General features: G+C 46.6%; 1 pseudogene; it reads left to right on the top strand.

Moving 5' to 3' along the window:
* The first annotated feature begins 3,154 nt into the window (after positions 1 to 3,154).
* LOC136480134 (uncharacterized) lies at positions 3,155 to 7,245 on the top strand (annotated as a pseudogene).
* Positions 7,246 to 7,707: the final 462 nt, after the last annotated feature.

Here is a 7,707-nt window from a genome sequence, read left to right as displayed (position 1 = left end):
TAGAATATGAAGTTGCTAACCTTTAGAAAGTAGAGTGGATGGAAGAATGAAGATCTTGTCAAGAGCTAGCCGAGAGCAAGAACTTGCTCTCCTGAAGCAAAAACACACACAGCCGAGAGCAATAATTATACTAGGATCACTACTACACACCTCTGTAGGGGCGGCTCCTAGAGGCTTTGTAGGGGTGGTTTACCCTAGCCACCCCTACCCAAGCGCCTCTATCAATGATTTGAAGGGGCAGGTTCCCAAGCTGCCCCTACAAATCGATTTGTAGGGGCAGCTAAAAATGAGCCGTCCCCTACAAATCTATCTTTCCAGAATTTTAAATCTAGGCAAAAAAAATAGCAAAAACTCTTTTTAATACCATAAGGCCCCACCGGGTAGCCACACACACGTAAGTCGGGCATTTTTTCGAGTGTTTCGCGGTGGCTAGGGTTCGAACCTGCGACCTTAGCCTCGTGCATTTCCGCCCTTACCGCTGCACCTCACACTCGCTTGTGTCTATAATAGATATTCCTTCTCATATTATACTCAACCAAACTTAAAATGAGTGTTTGGGACTCTAAATGAATTCAAATTAAAAAGTAGTCAACTATAAAGTTGTTTAAATTTTGAGATGTACAACTTTCATTTTTACTATTTCTCCATCCGAGATTGTTTGAAAAATTCCAATTTTAAATGTGAGAAATTCAAACATACTTTTCCTTGACAAGATGAATTCAAATGAAAAAGTGGTCAACTACAAAGTTGTATAGCTTTTTGAGATCTACAACTTTCGTTTTTGCCGTTTCTCCATCCGAGGTCATTTGAAATTTTTAAATTTCAAATGTGTGAAATAAAAACATAGTTTCCCTAGATAAGATGATTTAAAATGAAAAAGTTTTCAACTACAAAGTTGTATAACTTTTTGAGATCTACAACTCTTGTTTTGGTTGTCTCTCCATCTGAGGTCATTTGAAAAATTCTAATTTCAAATATGAGAAATTCAAATGTAGTTTTCCTTGACAAGATGATTTCAAATAAAAACGTTTCCAACACCAAAGTTCTATAACTTTTCAAGATCTACAACTTTTGTTTAGGTCGTTTCTCCATCCGAGGATGTTTGGAAAATTTGAATTTCCATAATTTTTACTATTCGGCGTCCATTTGTATGGGCGCCTCTAGATCCAACCGCCCCTACAAAGCAGCAGCCCCTATAAATGGATTTGTAGGGGCGACTCATTTGGAAACCATTTGTAGGGACGCTTTTTTATTGAGCTGCCCATACAAAAAGAAGGAAGCGTTGCTACAGATCTTTTTTGATGTAGTGGATGGCTCGGGCTGGGGCGACCAAGGAGCTGGATATATAGCTTGGACATTTTTAGTCCCGGTTGGTGGCAAGACTAAAAGCTCATCCTCTAGTCCATGTTGGAGCCACGAAGTAGGACTACAGAGCCGTGGGACATTTAGTCCCAGTTGGTGGCTCCAACTGGGACTAGAGGATGAATTTAGTCCCGGTCGGAGCTACTATCACACCCGATTTTAAGGATAAAATGGGATGCAAAATCTTATGTGCGCCCAGAGATCAGTCACACACATAAGCCGATAAATTATAAATAGTATCATCATAAGTGCTTATTACATCACGAATAATAAGACATAGTTTTCACATAAATGTAGCAAAAGTATAAAGAAAAGTCTCTCACGGAAGCTCCATATCACAGGGATGTCAACTGGTTGACCACAAGTCTAGTAATCCTCAGGAAAGTCGTCATTACCATAGCCATCTGTTACCCATCTGAGATTTTTATCCAAATAATGAAAATAAACAAGCGTAGGTACATGTCGTACTCAACAAGTGTAACATGGGGTTCATAAGGCTGAAAATGCTTGACACAGGTTTGACAGCATTAAGCTTTTAGTTGTCACAATTTTTAGCATAAGAGTAGCAACAAATTGTTTCAATCCCAAAGTAAAACACATGATTAATGTAAACATGAATAATGAATAGCATAAATAGATAATCACTACTACAGGAATCAATTTGCGCAGCGTGGCCAAAATGGGCTCCGTGGCGGGCACCTCTTTTGCCCGCCATGGTTAACCGGTGGCCGGCCAGCGAGGCCGGCCACCGAGGCGCCCGCTGCGGGAAAATGGTTTACGGTGGTGGGCCACCTTATTTGCCCGCCGCAGGAAATCGTTATTTACCGCGGCGGGCAGTATGAATCACCCGCCGCGGTTAATACGATGTACCGTAGCGGGCTCTTTAAACTGCCCGCTGCGGTAAAGAGTTCATTTCCTGCGGCGGGCGCTTTATATTGCCCGCCGCGGTAAAGCCTGTACAAATAATCACCGCCGCCCCTTCGTCTTCTCCACGGGTCTTCCTCTCTCTCAAACTCATGGGGGAGGTTTTGCCCTAAAATTTGAAGAAACTTTTGATTTGAGTTGAAGGGCTTGGATTTGAGGGAGAAGGACATCATAAGAGGTTCATAAAGGCTCCCCCTCTCTCCTTCCATCCTCTCTCTCTATTTCCATCACCTAGAGTTCTCTCTAGATCTATATCTAGATCTAGATCAATTTTAATGGAAAAATGATGTCATGTATTTCTTTAACCTTAGATTCATCATAGATGCATGCTTCATCTTTCACATCGTTATTTCCTCTCTTTTTCATGATTTTGGACGTAAAAATCATCAATTTCTCCTAATTCTTCTTTATTTGTTGATTGTGACGGATAATGTTCGCAGGTATGATGGATAGGTCAGAATGGATGTACCAGATCGATAGAGTGAATGATCCGTGGTACCTCTTTGAATTAAGGAAGTTTATTGCTGCTGGTAAAGCTCACCGTGAGAGACTGAAGCGGATGACAACCATATGTCCATGTTCTCGTTGCAAGAACCTGAAAGCCCACCGAGACAGTGAGGTGCAAACTCATTTGATCATGTATGGTTTCGTCGAGGGCTACACCGTCTGGACATTTCATGGCGAAAGAGTTGGTGCGAGTGGCGGTGCATCTGGAGTGAGCTCTTCGACGCCGACGACGACAGCACCATCGGTGAATAAAGATCCTTTAGGAGTACCCGGCTCCTCATCATCTTCAGCAGCAGCTGCGCCAGCCGACAGTGACAACAGTTGTCGTGATTACATCATGGTGGATGATCTAATGCAAGACATGGCCGATGAAGCCGGCAATGGTGGGGATGGTCAGGATACTGTGAGCCAACCCGAGGATGTGCAGCTTATTGAAGATCTAGTCAAACATTTCGATGAAGATGACGTTGTGTTGGGTTGCTCAAAGTGGTTGGAGAATTTTAGAGAGTTGAAGCAGGCGGCAGTTGATCCTCTCTATAAGGACAGCGGCGATTGTCCAAAGGAGTGCACGGCGCTCCGTTTTAACCTCCATATGTTGATGTTGAAGGCTCGTCATGGTTGGTCTGACACTAGCTTCAATGAGTTGTTAAGCTACCTTGCCACCACGTACCCAACGGCTAACAAGGTGCCCGCCAATACTTATCGGGCCAAGAAGCTGATCCGGCCAGTGGCGATGAAGCTTAGAAAGTTTGATGCATGCCCTAACCACTGCATCCTGTATCAGGGCAATGAGTATGAGAATTTGATGAGTTGTCCGCACTGCGGCTTTAGTCGGTACAAGAAAAATGCTGGTTGTCACGTGGATGCAGAAGACGAGGGAGGCTTGCGGGGTGGTCGGAAGAAGAACAAGAAGGGGGCAAAGAAGAGCAGTGTGGCCAAACAGATCTCAGCTTAGCAGGACAATGAAGAAGAGGGTTACACGCACAGGAAAAGTCTAGCACTGTCGGTGTGGTACCTGCCCATGACCGATCGCCTGCGTGCAATATTCGGGAACCCGGACGATGCCAAGATCATGTCTTGGCATGCATTAGCTGACCGCCTGAACAACGATGGCAAGCTACAGCACCCATCTGATGGCAAGCAGTGGAAGGATTTCGACGAGGCCTACCTGGAGTTTGGCAAGGAGCCCAGGCATGTTAGGTTCGCGCTAAGTACCAATGGGATGAACCCGTTCGGTGAGCTTAGCAGCTCACACAGCACTTGGCCCGTCGTGCTCACCATGTACAACCTACCTCCCCATCTATGTTAGAAGCGTAGGTACCTTATGCTGACCATGCTTATCTCTAGACCGAAGCAGCCCGGCAACGATATAGATGTGTTCCTGGAGCCGTTCATGGAGGAAATGAAGATACTATTTGATGTTGGGGTCCAGATGGTGGATGCATCCCACAAGGAGAAGTTCACACTAAAAGCAATCATCTTTGTCACCATCACCGATTACCCCGGTCTCTTCTCACTGTCGGGGCAGATCAAAGGGAAGACCAGCTGCGTAATTTGCATCGACGGGACCTGCTACACTTACCTTAAGGGATCCAATAAGATGGTGTACATGAGGCATAGATGGTTCCTCGCAAAAAATCACAGGTATAGAAGAAGTATTATGAATAAATACTTTGACAATCAGGACGAGCCGCAACATGATCAACCGACGCAGACTAGTTGGGGGACAAAGGTGTATGAGATGGTCAAGGACATGGATTAGGTGGAGTTTGGAAAGAAGAAGAAGCCACCTGAAGAGGGGAGCTAGCAGACAAGGAAGCGAAAGCAGGACCAGACGGAGGAAGTCCCCGCCGCCGTTCCTTTCAAGAAGAAGTCAATTTTCTTCAAGTACCTGTCGTATTGGAAAACACTGAATCACCCCATGCCATCGACTGCATGCACCTGGAGAAAAATGTCTTCGAAAGCACGATCGGTGTCCTACTGGACATCAAGGGCAAGACAAAGGATGGTATCAAGTCAGGGATGGATCTTGTCAATCTGGGCATCAGGCTGGACCATCACCCGGGACCGCCTTAGAACGGTAAAGTCGATATCCTGGGTGCGGCCTGCAACCTAACGCAAGACGAGAGGATGGCTTTTCTAAAGTTGCTTAGGGGTATCAAGGTGCCGACTGGTTTCTCTTCCAACATCAAGAGCCTGGTCTCCATGAAAGACCTCATAATGACCGGCTACAACTCACACGACTGCCACGTCATGCTGACGGTGTTCCTACCAATTGCGATTAGGGCTATCTGTCCAGAGTACGTGAAGATGGTCATCACACGGATGTCATACTTCTTTAATCGCATCACCCAGAAGGTCATTGATAAGGCTGAGCTGCCTGCCCTGAAGGAGTTCATCACGGAGACCCTTTGCCAGCTCGAGATGTGCTTTCCACCATCTTACTTTGATATTATGCCACACCTAATGATGCATATGGTCGATCAGATCCATCAACTAGGCCCCGTGTACCTACACCAGATGTGGACGTACGAGCGGTTCATGTCCACCCTCAATAGATACGTCCATAACCGCGCTTACCCGAAGGGCTCTATGATCGAGGCATACACAACGGAGGAGGCCGTGAACTAGTGTATGAGGTACATAAGAGATGGGAGGGTGATTGGGCTGCCTGTCCATCACCACGAAGGCAAAACCTCAGGGATGGGGTGCACAGGCCGAAAAGTGCACACCGATGTGGCAAACCGAATGGTGCAAGAAGCTCATTACAGCATCCTTCATCAGTTAGTGAGCATGGAGAAATATATTGAAAAGAACCTAGAAGAGATCCGCGCCACTAATGATGGACAACGCATGGAGGCATGGGTCCAGAACCATCACAAGAGCAATTTCATAGAGTGGCTCAAGGAGCAACACATACCCCTTGAAGGATGTCCTAATGAAGATACGGAGATCGTTAAGAGGCTTGTGTTAGGCCCATCCAGCCAAATCACCACGTGGCAAGGGTATGACGTCTAGGGCTACAGGTTCCACACGAAAGACAAGGACAAGAAGAGCTCGGCATAGAACTACGGTGTTCGATACGAGGGCAAAGAAGAGTACACGGGCCAGAGGAGGCAATACTATGGGCAAGTCGAAGAAATATGGGAACTTGACTACGGCCAGAACCTACGCATAACCGTCTTCCATTGCCAGTGGGTCAAACCGAATGCGGTTGCAGTGGATAGTTATGAGCTAATCACTGTGGACCTCAAAAGTATCGGCTACAAAGATGACCCGTGGGTACTAGCAACCAATGTCGCACAAGTGGCCTACTATATATATGTAGAGGACCCAAAAAGGCATGTGGTTGTGTCCGGAAAGCAGCGGATTATGGGAGCTGATGGGGTGCAGAGTCCCGAACAATACAACAACTACGCGGAGCTCGAGCTTTTTACCGATCATCCAAAGAAGATCAAGGTCGTCGAGGACCGATTCAACAAGTCCAGGATGATGCCGTGGGCCCGCCCCGAAGGTGAGAAGAGGACGGTGAAAGCACCTGCACCAAAATGATTTATGTATCCCAGAGACATATATATATGTAATAATGTAGTAGTGGAATCTATATGTATCCTAGAGACATATATGTAATAATGTATCCCAGAGACTCTATATGTAACAATCCCAGATACTCTATATGCATGCATCAATCTACTACCACTACTCTACTACTACTACTAGTACTACTACTCGCTCTACTACTACTACTACTCGCTCTACTACTCTAATACTACAACAATCTACTACTGAATCTACTACTACTACTCAATCTACTACTCTAACTGATGCTACTGAAATCCTAAAATATTGAACTACTACTCAATGCTACTGAACTGCTGCTACTGAAATCCTGAACTGATGCTACTCAATGTTGCTGACAATCTTTACCGCGGCGGGCATATAACAGAGCCCGCCGTGGTTAATCGATTAACCGTGGTGAGCAACATAACCCGCCCGCCGCGGTTAATAGATTAACCACGGCGGGCAACGTAACCGCCCGCCGCGGTAAACATTTCCCGCGGCGGGCTGTTACGTTGCCCGCCGCGGTTAATTGCAACCTATATAAGCCGTCCCCACCCTCAAAATTCTAAGTCTTTCGCGCGGTTCAGTTTGACCCCGAAGGGCTGCCAAAATCTCACGCCGCCGCCGCCATCTCCATCGCCGATTGAGCTCCTCCGCGCACTGACCCCCGCCCCCGTTCTCCTCCCCGTGCCCGGTCTGTGCCCCCGTCCTCCTCTCCCTTGCCCGCGCCCCGCCCCCGTGCTCCTCCGGCACCCCGTCACCGGAATCCTAGCGCCGGCCACTGAGAAGTCTCGCGCCGCCGCCAAGGTCCTCCACGCTGGGCCCCATCCCCGGAACCCTTGCTCCGGCCGCCGAGCTCCTCCGTGCTGGGCCCCATCCCCGGAACCCTAGCGCCGGCCGCCGACACCGAGGGCTGCCGTCGCCCCCGCTGACCTTGGTCGACCACACCGACGCATTTTGACCAAGGTGAGAATATAAAACAGAACAAAAAAATTTTTGGAGGTGCTCAGAAATGTGTTTCTTCCAAAATACTCCATATATATTGTGTAATGCCACTGCCATCCAGTTGTTGCAGTTATGATTGATACCGGTAAATCATTTCTATTCCCTTGTAAAAGATACTAGAACTATCATTTTATTTTATTTTTCCAATTTACTTCTTATTTACTGAATAATGATTAAAAAGTGGATTCAGTCTAGCAAAAGATATTCATGGATAAAAGTGTTCTTGGTGGACTAATATAGGTCTGCGCCTGCTTCATCTATGCAGTTTTAACCAAATGGATGTCTGATCAATTTTATTGGATGGAGCAGTTAGATTTTGTAGTCTAAACAACCTTACACTGGTACTAT

The sequence above is a fragment of the Miscanthus floridulus genome, chromosome 9 (assembly GCF_019320115.1).
Source record: "Miscanthus floridulus cultivar M001 chromosome 9, ASM1932011v1, whole genome shotgun sequence".
Classification (NCBI taxonomy): Eukaryota; Viridiplantae; Streptophyta; class Magnoliopsida; order Poales; family Poaceae; genus Miscanthus; species Miscanthus floridulus.
The sequence above is the reverse complement of the archived record's forward strand: the minus strand, read 5'-3'. Positions and strand labels throughout refer to the sequence as shown.